This window comes from Salmo salar, chromosome ssa09 (genome assembly GCF_905237065.1).
Source record: "Salmo salar chromosome ssa09, Ssal_v3.1, whole genome shotgun sequence".
Classification (NCBI taxonomy): Eukaryota; Metazoa; Chordata; class Actinopteri; order Salmoniformes; family Salmonidae; genus Salmo; species Salmo salar.
In genome coordinates this window covers 104,406,056-104,424,109 of record NC_059450.1, presented here as the reverse complement: position 1 = coordinate 104,424,109, position 18,054 = coordinate 104,406,056, and the positions used below count along the sequence as shown (strand labels likewise).

At 41.9% G+C, this 18,054-nt stretch overlaps 1 protein-coding gene across 1 annotated transcript in view; it reads right to left on the bottom strand.

Moving 5' to 3' along the window:
• LOC106612322 (cyclic nucleotide-gated cation channel) overlaps positions 1-18,054 on the bottom strand; it is a 37,574-nt gene that overhangs the window by 12,412 nt on the left and 7,108 nt on the right. The window lies entirely within an intron of this gene.

Below are 18,054 nucleotides of genomic sequence, written 5' to 3'. Positions count from 1 at the left end.
CACATCTAGCCACTGGGATGTTTTCCCATTCTTCAAGGCAAAACTGCTCCAGCTCTTTCAAGTTGGATGGGATCCGCTGGTGTACAGCAATCTTTAAGTCATACCACAGATTCTCAATTGGATTGAGGTCTGGGCTTTGACTAGGCCATTCCAAGACATTTAAATGTTTCCCCTTAAACCACTCAAGTGTTGCTTTAGCAGTATGCTTAGGGTCATTGTCCTGCTGGAAGGTGAACCTACGTCCCAGTCACAAATCTCTGGAAGACTGAAACAGGTTTCCCTCAAGAAACTCCCTGTATTTAGCGCCGTCCATCATTCCTTCAATTCTGACCAGTTTCCCAGTCCATGCTGATGAAAAACATGTCCCCAGCATGATGCTGCCACCACCGTGCTTCACTGTGGAGATGGAGTTCTCGGGGTGATGAGAGGTGTTGGGTTTGCGCCAGAGTACCAGAGTACCTTCTTCCATATGTTTGGGGTGTCTCCCACATGCCTTTTGGCGAAAACCAAATGTTTTTGCTTATTTTTTTCTTTAAGCAATTACTTTTTTCTGGCCACTCTTCCGTAAAGCCCAGCTCTGTGGAGTGTACGGCTGAAAGTGATCCTATGGACATATACTCTAATCTCCGCTGTAGAGCTTTGCAGCTCCTTCAGGGTTATCTTTGGTCTCTTTGTTGCCTCTTTGATTAATGCCTTCCTTGACTGGTCTGTGGGTTTTGGTGGGCGGCACTCTCTTGGCAGGTTTGTTGGAATGCCATATTCTTTCAATTTTTTAATAATGGATTTAATGGTCCTCCGTGGGATGTTGAACGTTTTTTTATAACCCAACAATGATCTGTACTTCTCCACAACTTTGTCCCTGACCTGTTTGGAAAGCTCTTTGGTCTTCATGGTGCCGCTTGCTTGGTGGTGCCTCTTGCTTAGTGGTGTTGCAGACTCTGGGGCCTTTCAGATCAGGTGTATATATACAATTGAAGTCGGAAGTTTAAATATACCTCAGCCAAATACATTTAAACTCAGTTTTCTCAAATCCTGACATTTAATCCTAGTAAAATATTCCTGTTTTAGGTCAGTAAGGATCACCACTTTATTTTAAGAATGTGAAATGTCAGAATAATAGTAGAGAGAATGATTTATTTCAGCTTTTATTTCTTTCATCCCATTCCCAGTGGGTCAGAAGTTTACATACACTCAATTAGTATTTGGTAGCATTGGCTTTAAATTATTTAACTTAGGTCAAACATTTCGGGTAGCCTTCCACAAGCTTCCCAAAATAAGCTGGGTGAACTTGGGCCCATTCCTCCTGACAGAGCTGGTGTAAGTGAGTCAAGTTGGTAGGCCTCTTTGCTCACACCCACTTTTTCAGTTCTGCCCACACATTTTCTATAGGATTGAGGTCAGGGCTTTGTGATGGCCACTCCAATACCTTGACTTTGTTGTCCTTAAGCCATTTTGCCACAACTTTGGAAGTATGCTTGGGGTCATTGTCCATTTGGAAGACCCATTTGCGACCAAGCTTTAACTTCCTGACTGATGCCTTGAGATGTTGCTTTGATAAATCCACATAATTTTCCTACCTCATGATGTCATTTATTTTCTGGGGTAAACCAGTCCCTTCTACAGCAAAGCAGCCCCACAACATGATGCTGCCACCCCCGTGCTTCACGGTTGGGATGGTGTTCTTCGGCTTGCAAGCCTCCCCCTTTTTCCTCCAAACATAACGATGGTCATTATGGCCAAACAGTTCTCTTTTTCTTTCATCACACCAGAGGACATTTCTCCAAAAAGTACGATCTTTGTCCCCTTGTGCATTTGCAAACCGTAGTCTGGCTTTTTTATGGCGGTTTTGGAGCAGTGGCTTCTTCCTTGCTGAGCGGCCTTTCAGGTTATGTCGATATAGGACTCGTTTTACTGTGGATATAGATACTTTTGTACCTGTTTCCTCCAGCATCTTCACAAGGTCCTTTGCTGCTGTTCTGGGATTGATTTACACTTTTCGTAGCAAAGTAAGTTCATCTCTAGGAGACAGAACGTGTCTCCTTCCTGAGCGGTATGATGGCTGCGTGGTCCCATGATGTTTATACTTGCTTACTATTGTTTGTACAGATGAATGTGGCACCTTCAGGCGTTTGGAAATTGCTCCCAAGGATGTACCAGACTTGTGGAGGTCTACATTTTTTTCTGAGGTCTTGTCTGATTTCTTTTGATTTTCCCATGATGTCAAGCACAGTCAACTTAGTGTATGTAAACTTCTGACCCACTGGAATTGTGATACAGTGAATTATAAGTGAAATAATCTGTCTGTAAACAATTGTTGGAAAAATTACTTGTGTCATGCACAAAATAGATATCCTAACCGACTTGCCAAAACTATAGTTTGTTAACAAGAAATTTGTGGAGTGGTTGAAAAACTAGTTTTAATGACTCCAACCTAACTGTATGTTAATGTCCGACTTCCACTCTATACTGAGATCATGTGACAGATCATGTGACACTTGGATTGCACACCACCTGTGACTTTTTTAAAACTAATTCTGACTTTTGAACGTAATTGGTTGCACCACATCTTATTTAGGGGCTTCATAGCAAAGGGGGTGAATACATATGCACGCACCACTTTTCAGTTTTTGAATTTTTTTGAATTTTATGACAAGTAATTTTTTTCATTTCACTTCACCAATTTGGACTATTTTGTGTATGTCCATTACATGAAATCCAAATAAAAATCAATTTAAATTACAGGTTGTAATGCAACAAAATAGTAAAAACATCTGTAACGATCGTTGTAGAGAGGGGACCAAGATGCAGCGTGGCACGTGTTCATGATTATTTATTTGAATCAAACAAACACTCGAACAAAACTAACAAAGGCAAAAGAAAGCGTACAGTTCTGTCAGGTACTGAAGCACAAAACAGAAAACAACTACCCACAAACACAGGTGGGAAAAGGCTGCCTAAGTATGGTTCCCAATCAGAGACAACGATAGACAGCTCTGATTGGAAACCATACCTGGCCAAAACATAGAAATATTATGACATAGAATGCCCACCCCACATCCTGACCTAAGAAAATAGAGAAATAAACCGTCTCTCTCAGGTCAGGGCGTGACAACACTAAGGGGATGAATACTTATGCAAGGCACTGTATATGAAGAGCATGCTCAGAGAAGCACAGGGCAAAGTTATATATCTAAGAAATTACCTTCCTTCCTGAGTATTTGCACTGCTGGAATGGTGTATAAAAAACTAGGCTACCCTGCATTACCCACTGCAATGGATAGGCTATCCCAATCATAAGCCCTGGCCTGCCCTGCTCTTGCTGATGTAAACCCTTTTGTGTTGCCTAAACAATGGCTGTGCTGTGTACAGTGGCACTCAGGAAGTGAATCAAAGGCTTCCTCTGATTATTTTCTTCTTCATTTGTTTAAAAAATGCAATAACTATGAGGGAGAAAGCGAAGATGAGAACGAGGGCTGGAGGTAGGCTTGGTACTGCTATAGTTTTTTTTGAATAAAAACAATACGTTTTGTTGCCCATAATGAAGCTATTGAACAAAAAGTATTGACCACACAATAAGCCATATATTCAAAAAATTCCTATAATTTACATTACTATGAAGTGGAAGCTGCAGAGATTGACAGCGCCTGGGTGCTGAAAGTAGGCTAATTCGAGAAGGCCTAATTAAATTAAACAGTCTTTTAAATTGACTTCAGGCTACTAACAACACAAGGGTTTTGTGTTGGAGACAATTTCTTCCTATTCAGAAATAAGAGGTAGGCCTACCTGTTGGACATGTTATAATATATTCATAATAATAATAATAATAATAATAATAATATCTGCATTGTGTCCCACCACCCACCAACCCCCCTATTTATGCTACTGCTACTCTCTGTTCATCATATATGCATAATGACTTTAACCATATCTACATGTACATACTAACTCAATCAGCCTGACTAACCGGTGTCTGTATATAGCCTTGCTACTCTTATTTTCAAATGTATTTTTACTGTCGTTTTATTTCTTTACTTACACACACACACCTTTTTTTCACACTACTGGTTAGAGCCTGTAAGTAAGCATTTCACTGTGAGGTCTACACCTGTTGTATTCAGCACACGTGACAAATAAACTTTGATTTGATTCTATAGCGTTTTTCATAACAATCTCAAAGCGCTTCAAAAGCAACCAAGCAATACATCATCATGAGAAACGTAACTATAACCAGACTACTCATGATGTATTGGTTGATCTAACTATAACTAGACTACTAGTGATGATGTATTGGTTTTTCTAACTATAACTAGACTACTAGTGATGATGTATTGGTTGATCTAACTATAACTAGACTACTAGTGATGATGTATTGGTTGATCTAACTATAACTAGACTACTAGTGATGATGTATTGGTTGATCTAACTATAACTAGACTACTAGTGATGATGTATTGGTTGATCTAACTATAACTAGACTACTAGTGGTGATGTATTGGTTGATCTAACTATAACTAGACTACTAGTGATGTATTGGTTGATCTAACTATAGTTGCATTTGAATGAACTTTTAGGAACACAGGTTTGGCCAGTCTTTGGATAGAGAATCATGTGGTGATTTGTGCATGCCTTGTTAATTTAGCCTATCAGATGCTCTTCCATTCCCATGCCCTGATCAGTCACCAGACATATATTTTGCAACAACAATATAGAGGAATGAATTAGAAAATGTGCTTATATAAAATGTGCATACAGGCCTAACTAATGTGTTAAGAAACAAATGGCTTTCCCTCTAATTCATTGATCATCAGATACTTCAGTTGTAACTGCTGAGCTACATTTTTAAAGTTGTTAGATTTAGAAAAATATATATATGTATTTCACCTTTATTTAACCAGGTAGGCCAGTTGAGAACAAGTTCTCATTTACAACTGTGACCAGGCCAAGATAAAGCAAAGCAGCGCGACTAAAACAACAACACAGAGTTTCACATGAAATAAACACATGTACAGTTAATAACACAACAGAAAAATCTATATACAGTGTGTGCAAATGTAGTAAGATTAGAAAGGTAAAGCAATAAATAGGCGAAATAATTACAATTCAGCATTAACACTGGAGTGAATAGATGTGCAGAAGATGATGTGCAAGTAGAGATACTGGGGTGCAAAAGAGCAAGAAAATAAATAACATTATGGGGATGAGGTATGGAATTTACAGATGGGCTGTGTACAGGTACAGTGATCCGTAAGCTGCTTTGACAGCTGATGCTTCAAATTAGTAAGGGAGATATACAGTGAGGGAAAAAAGTATTTGATCCCCTGCTGATTTTGTACGGTTGCCCAATGACAAAGAAATGATCAGTCTATAATTTTAATGGTAGGTTTATTTGAACAGTGAGAGACAGAATAACAACAACAAAAATCCAGAAAAACGGATGTCAAAAATGTTAGAAAATTATTTGTATTTTAATGAGGGAAATTTGACCCCTCTGCAAAACATGACTAAGTACTTGGTGGCAAAACCCTTGTTGGCAATCACAGAGGTCAGACATTTCTTGTAGTTGGCCACCAGGTTTGCACACATCTCAGGAGGGATTTTGTCCCACTCCTCTTTGCAGATCTTCTCCAAGTCAAGGTTTCGAGGCTGACATTTGGCATCTCGAACCTTCAGCTCCCTCCACAGATTTTCTATGGGATTAAGGTCTGGAGACTGGCTAGGCCAATCCAGGACCTTAATGTGCTTCTTCTTAAGCCACTCCTTTGTTGTTTTGGCCATGTGTTTTGGGTCATTGTCATGCTGGAATACACATCCACGCCCCATTTTCAATGCCCTGGCTGAGGGAAGGAGGTTCTCACCCAAGATTTGACGGTACATGGCCCCGTCCATCGTGCCTTTGATGCGGTGAAGTTGTCCTGTCCCCTTAGCAGAAAAACACCCCCAAAGCATAATGTTTCCACCTCCATGTTTGACGATGGGAATGGTGTTCTTGGGGTCATAGGCAGCATTCCTCCTCCTCCAAACACGGCGAGTTGATTTGATGCCAAAGAGCTCCATTTTGGTCTCATCTGACCACAACACTTTCACCCAGTTGTCCTCTGAATCATTCAGATGTTCATGGCAAACTTCAGATGGGCATGTATATGTGCTTTCTTGAGCAGGGGGACCTTGCGGGCGCTGCAGGATTTCAGTCCTTCACGGCGTAGTGTGTTACCAATTGTTTTCTTGGTGACTATGGTCCCAGCTGCCTTGACATCATTGACAAGATCCTCCCGTGTAGTTCTGGGCTGATTCCTCACCGTTCTCATGATCATTGCAACTCCACGAGGTGAGATCTTGCATGGAGCCCCAGGCCGAGGGATATTGACAGTTATTTTGTGTTTCTTCCATTTGCGAATAATCGCACCAACTGTTGTCACCTTCTCACCAAGCTGCTTGGCGATTGTCTTGTAGCCCATTCCAGCCTCGTGTAGGTCTACAATCTTGTCCCTGACATCCTTGGAGAGCTCTTTGGTCTTGGCCATGGTGGAGAGTTTGGAATCTGATTGATTGATTGCTTCTGTGGACAGTTAACAAACGGAGATTAGGAGCACTCCCTTTAAGAGTTTGCTCCTAATCTCAGCTCATTACCTGTATAAAAGACACCTGGGAGCCAGAAATCTTTCTGATTGAGAGGGGGTCAAATACTTATTTCCCTCATTAAAATGCTAATCAATTTATAACATTTTTGCAATGCGTTTTTATGGATTTTTTTGTTGTTATTCTGTCTCTCACTGTTCAAATAAACCTACCATTAAAATTATAGACTGATCATTTCTTTGTCAGTGGGCAAACGTACAAAATCAGCAGGGGATCAAATACTTTTTTCCCTCACTGTAAGTCTCCAGCTTCAGCAGTTTTTGCAATTCGTTCCAGTCATTGGCAGCAGAGAACTGGAAGGAAAGGCGGCCAAAGTAGGTTTTGACTTTGGGGATGACCAGTGAAATATACCTGCTGGAGCGCATGCTACGGGTGAGTGATGCTATGGTGACCTGTGAGCTGAGATAAGGCGGGGCTTTACCTAGCAAAGACTTATAGATGACCTGGAGCCAGTGGGTTTGGTGACAAATATGTAGCGAGGGAAAGCCAACGAGAGCATACAAGTTGCAGCAGTGGGTAGTATATGGGGCTTTGGTGACAAAACGGATGGCACTGTGATAGACTACATCCAATTTGCTGAGTAGGGTGTTGGAGGCTATTTTGTAAATGACATCGCCGAAGTCAAGGATCGGTAGGATAGTCAGTTTTACGAGGGTATATTTGGCAACATGAGGGAAGGAGCCTTTGTTGCAAAATAGGAAGCCGATTCTAGATTTAATTTTGGGTGGAGATGCTTAATGTGATTCTGGAAGGAGAGTTTACAGTCTAAACAGACACCTAGGTATTTGTAGTTGTCCATATATTCTAAGTCAAAACTGTCCAGAGTAGTGATGCTGGACGGGCGGGCAGGTGCGGGCAGCGATCGGTTGAAGAGTATGCATTTAGTTTTACTAGCATTTAAGAGAAGTTGGAGGCCACAGAACGAGTATTGTATGTCATTGAAGCTTGTTTGGAGGTTTGTTAACCTGTTAGGGCTAGGGGGCAGTATTTGCACGGCTGGATAAAAAAATGTACCCGATTTAATCTGGTTACTAATCCTACCCAGTAACTAGAATATGCATATACTTATTATATATGGATAGAAAACACTCTAAAGTTTCTAAAACTGTTTGAATGGTGTCTGTGAGTATAACAGAACTCATTTGGCAGGCAAAACCCTGAGACAGATTCTGACAGGAAGTGGATACCTGATGTGTTGTATTACCTTTAAACCTATGCCATTGAAAAACACAGGGGCTGAGGAATATTTTGGCACTTCCTATTGCTTCCACTAGATGTCACCAGCCTTTACAAAGTGTTTTGAGTCTTCTGGAGGGAGATCTGACCGAACAAGAGCCATGGAACGATGATGGCCCATTAGACACCTGGCGCGCGAGTTCATGTTGGGTACCCTCGTTCCAATACGTTATAAAAGAGAATGCATTCGTCCACCTTGAATATTATTCATGTTCTGGTTAAAAAAGGCCCTAATGATTTATGCTATACAACGTTTGACATGTTTGAACGAACGGAAATATATTTTTTCCCCTCGTTCATGAAGTGAAGTCCGGCAGGCTTAGATCATGTGCTAACAACACGGAGATTTTTGGACATAAATGATGAGCTTTTTTGAACAAAACTACATTCGTTATGGACCTGTGATACCTGGAAGTGACATCTGATGAAGAGAATCAAAGGAAATGGATTATTTACATAGTATTTTCGATTTTAGATCTCCCCAACATGGCGGCTAGTCTGTATCGCAACGCGTATTTTTCTGGGCGCAGTGCTCAGATTATTGCAAAGTGTGATTTCCCAGTAAGGTTATTTTTAAATCTGGCAAGTTGATTGCGTTCAAGAGATGTAAATCTATAATTCTTTAAATGACAATATAATATTTTACCAATGTTTTCTAATTTTAATAATTTAACCTGTTAGGGCTATGGGGCAGTATTTGCACGGCTGGATAATTTTTTTTTACCCGATTTAATCTGGTTACTAATCCTACCCAGTAACTAGAATATGCATATACTTATTATATATGGATAGAAAACACTCTAAAGTTTCTAAAACTGTTTGAATGGTGTCTGTGAGTATAACAGAACTCATTTGGCAGGCAAAACCTTGAGACATTTTCTTACAGGAAGTGGATACCCGATGTGTTGTATTACCTTTAAACCTATGCCATTGAAAAACACAGGGGCTGAGGAATATTTTGGCACTTCCTATTGCTTCCACTAGATGTCACCAGCCTTTACAAAGTGTTTTGAGTCTTCTGGAGGGAGATCTGACCGAACAAGAGCCATGGAACGATGATGGCCCATTAGACACCTGGCGCGCGAGTTCATGTTGGGTACCCTCGTTCCAATACGTTATAAAAGAGTATGCATTCGTCCACCTTGAATATTATTCATGTTCTGGTTAAAAAAGGCCCTAATGATTTATGCTATACAACGTTTGACATGTTTGAACGAACGTAAATATATTTTTTCCCCTCGTTCATGAAGTGAAGTCCGGCGGGCTTATATCATGTGCTAACAAGACGGAGATTTTTGGACATAAATGATGAGCTTTTTTGAACAAAACTACATTCGTTATGGACCTGTGATACCTGGAAGTGACATCTGATGAAGAGAATCAAAGGTAATGGATTATTTACATAGTATTTTCGATTTTAGATCTCCCCAACATGACGACTAGTCTGTATCGCAACGCGTATTTTTCTGGGCGCAGTGCTCAGATTATTGCAAAGTGTGATTTCCCAGTAAGGTTATTTTTAAATCTGGCAAGTTGATTGCGTTCAAGAGATGTAAATCTATAATTCTTTAAATGACAATATAATATTTTACCAATGTTTTCTAATTTTAATTATTTAATTTGTGATGCTGACTTGACTGCCGGTTATTGGAGGGAAACGATTTCCTCAACATCAATGCCATAGTAAAACGCTGTTTTTGGATATAAATATGAACTTGATAGAACTAAAAATGCATGCATTGTCTAACATAATGTCCTAGGAGTGTCATCTGATGGAGATTGTAAAAGGTTAGTGCATCATTTTAGCTGGTTTTATGGTTTTGGTGACCCTGTCTTTGAATTCACAAAACATTACACACAACTCTTGTAAATGTACTGTCCTAACATACTCTAAATTTATGCTTTCGCCGTAAAACCTTTTTGAAATCGTAAAACGTGGTTAGATTAAGGAGATGTTTATCTTTCAAAGGGTGTAAAATAGTTGTATGTTTGAAAAATTAGAATTTTGACATTTATTTGGATTCAAATTTGCCGCTCTTGAAATGCACCTGCTGTTGATGGAGTGCACCACGGGGGGGACGCAGGCGTCCCACCTAGCCCATAGAGGTTAATTTGTGGTGCTGACTTGAATGCCGGTTATTGGAGGGAAACGATTTCCTGAACATCAACGCCACAGTAAAACGCTGTTTTTGGATATAAATATGAACTTGATAGAACTAAAAATGCATGCATTGTCTAACACAATGTCCTAGGAGTGTCATCTGATGGAGATTGTAAAAGGTTAGTGCATCATTTTAGCTGGTTTTATGGTTTTGGTGACCCTGTCTTTGAATTCACAAAACATTACACACAACTCTTGTAAATGTACTGTCCTAACATACTCTAAATTTATGCTTTCGCCGTAAAACCTTTTTGAAATCGTAAAACGTGGTTAGATTAAGGAGATGTTTATCTTTCAAAGGGTGTAAAATAGTTGTATGTTTGAAAAATTAGAATTTTGACATTTATTTGGATTCAAATTTGCCGCTCTTGAAATGCACCTGCTGTTGATGGAGTGCACCACGGGGGGGACGCAGGCGTCCCACCTAGCCCATAGAGGTTAATTTGTGGTGCTGACTTGAATGCCGGTTATTGGAGGGAAACGATTTCCTGAACATCAACGCCACAGTAAAACGCTGTTTTTGGATATAAATATGAACTTGATAGAACTAAAAATGCATGCATTGTCTAACACAATGTCCTAGGAGTGTCATCTGTTGGAGATTGTAAAAGGTTAGTGCATAATTTTAGCTGATTTTATGGTTTTGGTGACGCCTGTCTTTGAAATGGCACAACATTACACACAACTCTTGTAAATGTACTGTCCTAACATACTCTAAATGTATGCTTTCGCCGTAAAACCTTTTTGAAATCGTAAAACGTGGTTAGATTAAGGAGATGTTTATCTTTCAAAGGGTGTAAAATAGTTGTATGTTTGAAAAATTTGAATTTGGACATTTATTTGGATTCAAATTTGCCGCTCTTGAAATGCACCTGCTGTTGATGGAGTGCACCACGGGTGGGACGCTTGCGTCCCACCTAGCCCATAGAGGTTAACCTCTATGGGCTAGGTGGGACGCAAGAATTATAGATTTACATCTCTTGAACGCAATCAACTTGCCAGATTTAAAAATAACCTTACTGGGAAATCACACTTTGCAATAATCTGAGCACTGCGCCCAGAAAAATACGCGTTGCGATACAGACAAGCCGTCATGTTGGGGAGATCTAAAATCGAAAATACTATGTAAATAATCCATTACCTTTGATTCTCTTCATCAGATGTCACTTCCAGGTATCACAGGTCCATAACGAATGTAGTTTTGTTCAAAAAAGCTCATCATTTATGTCCAAAAATCTCCGTCTTGTTAGCACATGATCTAAGCCCGCCGGACTTCACTTCATGAACGAGGGGAAAAAATATATTTCCGTTCGTTCAAACATGTCAAACGTTGTATAGCATAAATCATTAGGGCCTTTTTTAACCAGAACATGAATAATATTCAAGGTGGACGAATGCATTCTCTTTTATAACGTATTGGAACGAGGGTACCCAACATGAACTCGCGCGCCAGGTGTCTAATGGGCCATCATCGTTCCATGGCTCTTGTTCGGTCAGATCTCCCTCCAGAAGACTCAAAATACTTTGTAAAGGCTGGTGACATCTAGTGGAAGCAATAGGAAGTGCCAAAATATTCCTCAGCCCCTGTGTTTTTCAATGGCATAGGTTTAAAGGTAATACAACACATCAGGTATCCACTTCCTGTCAGAAAATGTCTCAGGGTTTTGCCTGCCAAATGAGTTCTGTTATACTCACAGACACCATTCAAACAGTTTTAGAAACTTTAGAGTGTTTTCTATCCATATATAATAAGTATATGCATATTCTAGTTACTGGGTAGGATTAGTAACCAGATTAAATCGGGTACATTTTTTTATCCAGCCGTGCAAATACTGCCCCCTAGCCCTAACAGGTTAACACAGTGTCCAAAGAAGGGCAAGACATATACAGAATGGTGTCGTCTGCGTAGAGGTGGATCAAAGAGTCAGCAGCAGCAAGAGCGATATCATTGATGTATACAGAGAAAAGAGTTGGCCCGAGATTTGAACCCTGTGGCACCCCCATAGAGACTGCCAGAGGTCCGGACATCAGGCCCTCCGATTTGACACACTGAACTCTATCTGAGAAGTAGTTAGTGAACCAGGCGAGGCAGTCATTTGAGAAGCCAAGGCTATTGAGTCTGCCGATAAGAATGTGGTGATTGACAGAGTCGAAAGCCTTGGCCAGGTCAATGAAGACGGCTGCACAGTACTGTGTTTTATCGATGGCAGTTATGATATTGTTTAGGACCTTGAGCGTGGCTGAGGTGCACCCATGACCAGCTCGGAAACCAGATTGCATAGTGGAGAAGGGACGGTGGGATTCAAAATGGTCGGTGATCTGTTTGTTAACTTGGCTTTTGAAGACTTTAGAAAGGCAGGGCAGGATGGATATAGGTCTATAACAGTTTGGGTCTAGAGTGTCTTGCCCTTTCAAGAGGGGGGATGACTGCGGCAGCTTTCCAATCTTTAGGGATCTCAGACGATACGAAAGAGAGGTTGAACAGGCTAGTAATAGGGGTTGCAAAATTGTTGGCGTATAATTTTAGAAAGAGAGAGTCCAGATTGTCAAGCCCAGCTATTTTGTAGGGATCCAGATTTTGTAGCTCTTTCAGAACATCCGCTATCTGGATTTGGGTGAAGGAAAAGCAGGGGGGGGCTTGGGCAAGTTGCTGTGGGGCGTGCAGAGCTGTTGGCCGGGGTAGGGGTAGCCAGGTGGAAAGCATGGCCAGCTGTGGAAAAATGCTTTTGAAATGTTCGATTATCGTAGATTTTTTGGTGGTGACAGTGTTTCCTAGCCTCAGTGCAGTGGGCAGCTGGGAGGAGGTGCTCTTATCCTCCGTGGACTTTATATTGTCCCAAAACTTTTTGAAATTAGTGCTAAAGGATGCAAACTTTTGTGTAAAAAGCTAGCCTTTGCTTTCCTAACTAACTTTGTATTTTGGTTCCTGACTTCCCTGAAAAGTTGCATATCGCGGGGGTAATTCGATGCTAATGCAATACAACACATTATGTTTTTGTGCTGGTCAAGGGCAGTGAGGTCTGGGGTGAACATCAAGTTTCTTCAACATGATTTACAAATGACTTCTTAAATACATTAGAAATCGGGATTGTGTTCAGCAGGCACATAACAGAAGAAAACGGCTGAAAACACTCTTTAACTTGTCCAATAAGAAACGCTCATTTACTTTTTTTGGGTAGCAAAATGATTTAACATTTAGTTATGGTGTGCCCTGGTGAACAGGACCCTGGTAAATTATCACATTTGAGTAAATTACATATAAAATTACATATACAAATCGTTAAAATCCAGACGGAAAATATTTACACAAGAAGCAACCTAATATCACACAGTAAAACTCTCAGTCATTTAGTAAGCTCACCATTCTGCCATTCTCACTGCTAAACATCGCACAGTGTTCAACACAACGGCTCTTTATACAGTTGAAGTCAGAAGTTTCCATACACTTAGGTTGGAGTCATTAAAACTCATTTTTCAACCGCTTCAAAAATGTCTTGTTAATAAACTATAGTTTTGGCAAGTCGGTTAGGACATCTACTTTGAGCATGACACAAGTCATTTTCCCAACAATTGTTTACAGACAGATTATTTCACTTATAATTCACTGTATCACAATTCCAGTGGGTCAAAAGTTTACATACACTAAGTTGACTGTGCTGTTAAACAGCTTGGAAAATTCCAGAAAATTATGTCATGGCTTTAGAAGCTTCTGATAGGATAATTGACATAATTTGAGTCAATTGGAGGTGTGCACCTGTGGATGTAGTATTTTAAGGCCTACCTTCAAACTCAGTGCCTCTTTGCTTGACATAATGAAAAATCTAAAGAAATCAGACAAGACCTCAGACAAAAAAAATGTAGACCTCCACAAGTCTGGTTTGTCCTTGGGAGCAATTTCCAAATGGCTGAAGGTACCACATTCATCTGTACAAACAATAATATGCAAGTATAAACACCATGGGACCACACAGCTGTCATATCGCTCAGGAAGGAGACGCGTTCTGTCTCCTAGAGATGAACGTACTTTGGTGCGAAAAGTGCAAATCAATCCCAGAACAGCAGCAAAGGACCTTGTGAAGATGCTGGAGGAAACAGGTACAAAAGTATCTATATCCACAGTAAAATGAGTCCTATATCGACGTAACCTGAAAGACAGCTCAGCAAGGAAGATCCAATGCTCCAAAACCGCCATAAAAAAGCCAGACTATGATGTGCAACTGCACATGGGGACAAAGATCGTACTTTTTGGAGAAATATCCTCTGGTCTGATGAAACAAAAATAGAACTGTTTGGCCATAATGACCATCATTATGTTTGGAGGGAAAAGGGGGACACTTGCAAGCTGAAGAACACCATCCCAACCGTGAAGCATCATGTTGTGGGGGTGCTTTGCTGCAGGAGGGACTGGTGCACTTCACAAAATAGATGGTATCATGAGGCAGGAAAATTATGTGGATATATTGAAGCTGCATCTCAAGACACCAGACAGGAAGTTAAAGCTTGGTCGCAAATGGTCTTCCAAATGGACAATGACCCCAAGCATACTTCCAAAGTTGTGGCTTAAGGACAACAAAGTAAAGGTATTGGTATTGGCCATCAGAAAACCCTGACATCAACCCTATAGAAAATGTGTGGGTAGAACTGAAAAAGTGTGTGCGAGCAAGGAGGCCTAAAAACCTGACTCAGTTACACCAGCTCTGTCAGGAGGAATGGGCCAAAATTCACCCAACTTATTGTGGGAAGCTTGTGGAAGCCTACCTGAAAAGTTTGACCCAAGTTAAACAATTTAAAGGCAATGCTACCAAATACTAATTGAGTGTATGTAAACTTCTGACTCACTGGGAATGTGATGAAAGAAATAAAAGCTGAAATAAATCATTTTCTGTACTATTATTCTGACATTTCACATTCTTAAAATAAAGTGGTGATCCTAACTCACCTAAGACAGGGAATTGTTACTATGATTAAATGTCAGGAATTGTGAAAAACTGAGGTTAAATGTATTTGGCTAAGGTGTATGTAAACTTCTGACTTCAATTGTATCTGTTCTTAGTTCTAATTTTTTTGAATGGGGCATGCTTATTTAAGATGGTGAGGAAAGCACTTTTAAAGAACAACCAGCCATCCTCTACTGATGGGATGAGGTCAATATCCTTCCAGGATAGGGTTGAACCTGGTAGGTTCCTTGATAATTTGTGTGAGATTGAGGGCATATATCTTAGATTGTAGGATGGCCGGGGTGCTAAGCATATCCCAGTTTAGTTCACCTAACAGTACAAACTCTGAAGATAGATGGGGGGGCAATCAATTCACATATGGTGTCCATGGCACAGCTGGGGGCTGAGGGGGGTTTATAACAATTGGCAACAGTGAGAGACTTATTTCTGGAAAGGAGGATTTTTAAAAGTAGAAGCTCGGCACAGACCTGGATAGTATGACAGAACTCTGCTGGCTATCTCTGCAGTAGATTGCAACTCCTCCCCCTTTGGCAGTTCTATCTTAACGGAAAATGTTGTAGTTGGGGATGGAAATTTCAGAATTGTTGGTGGCCTTCCTAAGCCAGGATTTAGACATCAGATAACTTCATCACTGTTCCAAACTTAGACTCTTTTTAACAATAGCATGTATAGAAATCAAAACATTTCCGGTGCTGCAGCATGTGCTCACTCATTGTCATGCTCTGTTGTGATATTAAAATAGATTCTGCTTCTCCCCAGTCATGTAGAATTGCATGAAATACATTTATAAAAGGCAATTTTTTCTCGGACGCAAATAAGTTGAAAGATTCAAGCAGTGCTTTATAGTGGCTATCTTTTCACCCCAACCCTTGTCAGCGGTGATCTGCAAATCTACAACCTTCTGCCTACTTTGGCATGTAATGCTTGCAAACCAAAGAACAGCAGGTTAGGCATGTTCTCTGCTATCCACTTTGATTTAATTATTATTTAGGGATTTCCAAGCGTTCAGGGAGGGTTGATTTTGCAACACAATCTGACGGTTGACCAGGCGATGCATTACGAGGTGCTGAAAAAGGAAATCATGTGCAGGTATGGCTACACCCTGATTAGCAGCACACAAAGATTCCATGATTGGCCATATGATCTTACAACATCCCCTGATCACAAATGCATGATCTAATTAGGCTGGCCAAGAGCTGGCTAATTGCTGAACCCCTGACACTCATGACCATTGAGAAAGTGGTCATAGATAAATGTATATGCTCTCTCCCATTCGAAGCTAAACAGTTAGCCAGCCAAGCTAACCCGCAGAGTGCAGATAAGCTGGTGGAACCGGTTGAAGGAGGTCCTGCGCAGTGGACAACCACAGAAGGCAGAAACCTCCACTCGCCCAAAGGAGCGAAAAAGGAAGGCAAGAACCCTCCACTCGCCTAAAGGAGCGGAAAAGGAAGGTAGAACCCTCCACTCGCTCAAAGGAGCAGAAAAGGAAGGCAGACCCCTCCACTCGCCCAAAGGAGCGGAAAAGGAAGGCGGACCCCTCCACTCGCCCAAAGGAGCGGAAAAGGAAGGCGGACCCCTCCACTCGCCCAAAGGAGCGGAAGGCGGACCCCTCCACTCGCTCCAAGGAGCGGAAGGCGGACCCCTCCACTCGCTCAAAGGAGCGGAAAAGGAAGGCGGACAAGGCCGGAACCCCAGGGTGGGGGATGAACCAACCGACAGCCAGCTCCCTGAGACGACGCCTCTTCCTGAACCTGGACAGCAGGAAGTGCTACGGTGTGGTGAGCTGGGACACATCGCCTGGAACTGTGCAGTCTGCGATGTCCCGATGCCTTCGGCCTCAGCCAGTGAGGTAGCCACCGGGCATCCCTGTGGCCTACTGAGGGCATGCTGGGCTGAGGAGAGTGGTTCTTCCCCTGTCACCCGGGTAAGAGCCAACGGAAAGGACACCACGGCACTTTTGGACTCCGGGAGTATGATGACCTTGATCCGACCTGACTTTGCCCGGTCCCTGAACCTGACTGACACTGTGGCCATTACGTGCATAAACTGTGAGACCAAGGACTACCCTACCATACTCCTCCACCTACAGACCACAAAGGGACAACACACGGGACCAGTGGGAGTCGTCCCAAACCTGCCTGTGCCGGTCCTGATCAGACGGGATTTCCCGACGTACCGCCAACTGTGGACCAGTATGTCCGGAGATGTGTGGAACCGAGGTAACCAGAAGGGAGGAGGAAGTCAGAGAGGTGGGAGAGACACCAGAAGAAGGGATAAACTTGGTGGAACAGGTAGTAGACATGAGAGAGAGAGGATGGCAACCCTGTGGCCCCTGGTACAGGAACACATGCTGGAGGCCCAAGAGGCCCAAGCGAGGGTGTACAACAGAGGAACTTTTAGCCCGGAGACAAAGTGTTGGTGTTGGTGCCCACCTCAGAATGTAAGTTTTTGGCCCAGTTTTTGGCCCAGATTTAGCATGTGAATCTGCTAAAGAAATGGAATGCCTGTGACGTGCTCTACTCTATTTCCCAGAAGAAGGCTACCATAGAGACCGAGCCGGCGGAGGTGCCAATGGGGGAGCAGCTGAGCCAAGCTCAGAAGCAGGAACTGAGGGAGTTGGTCGGCCGAAACCTGGATGTGTTCTCCAGTGAACCAGGACACACCGATCTGGTACTGCACCGCATCATCACCAAACCCGGGAAAAAGGTGGAGTTGAGACCCTACCACATACCGGAAGCAAGGAGAGAGGCTGTCAGGACTGAGGTTTAAACGATGTTGGAAGCTGATATAATCGAAGAGCTAAGTAGTGAGTGGGGCAGCCCCATAGTGTTGGTGCCGAAACCAGACGGCACCATTCAATTCTGTAAGGATTTTAGGAAGGTAAATTAAATCTCAAAGTTCGACACCTACCTCATGCCCCGACTTGATGAACTAATAGAACGGCTAGGGACCGCCCGATTTATGAGAGTGAGTGGGAGGCACATCTAAACCAGGTGAGCGCAGTACCAACATCCCTAATAAACTTCCCCTTTGCATTCTATTTGTGCTACTGGTGCCTGTTTT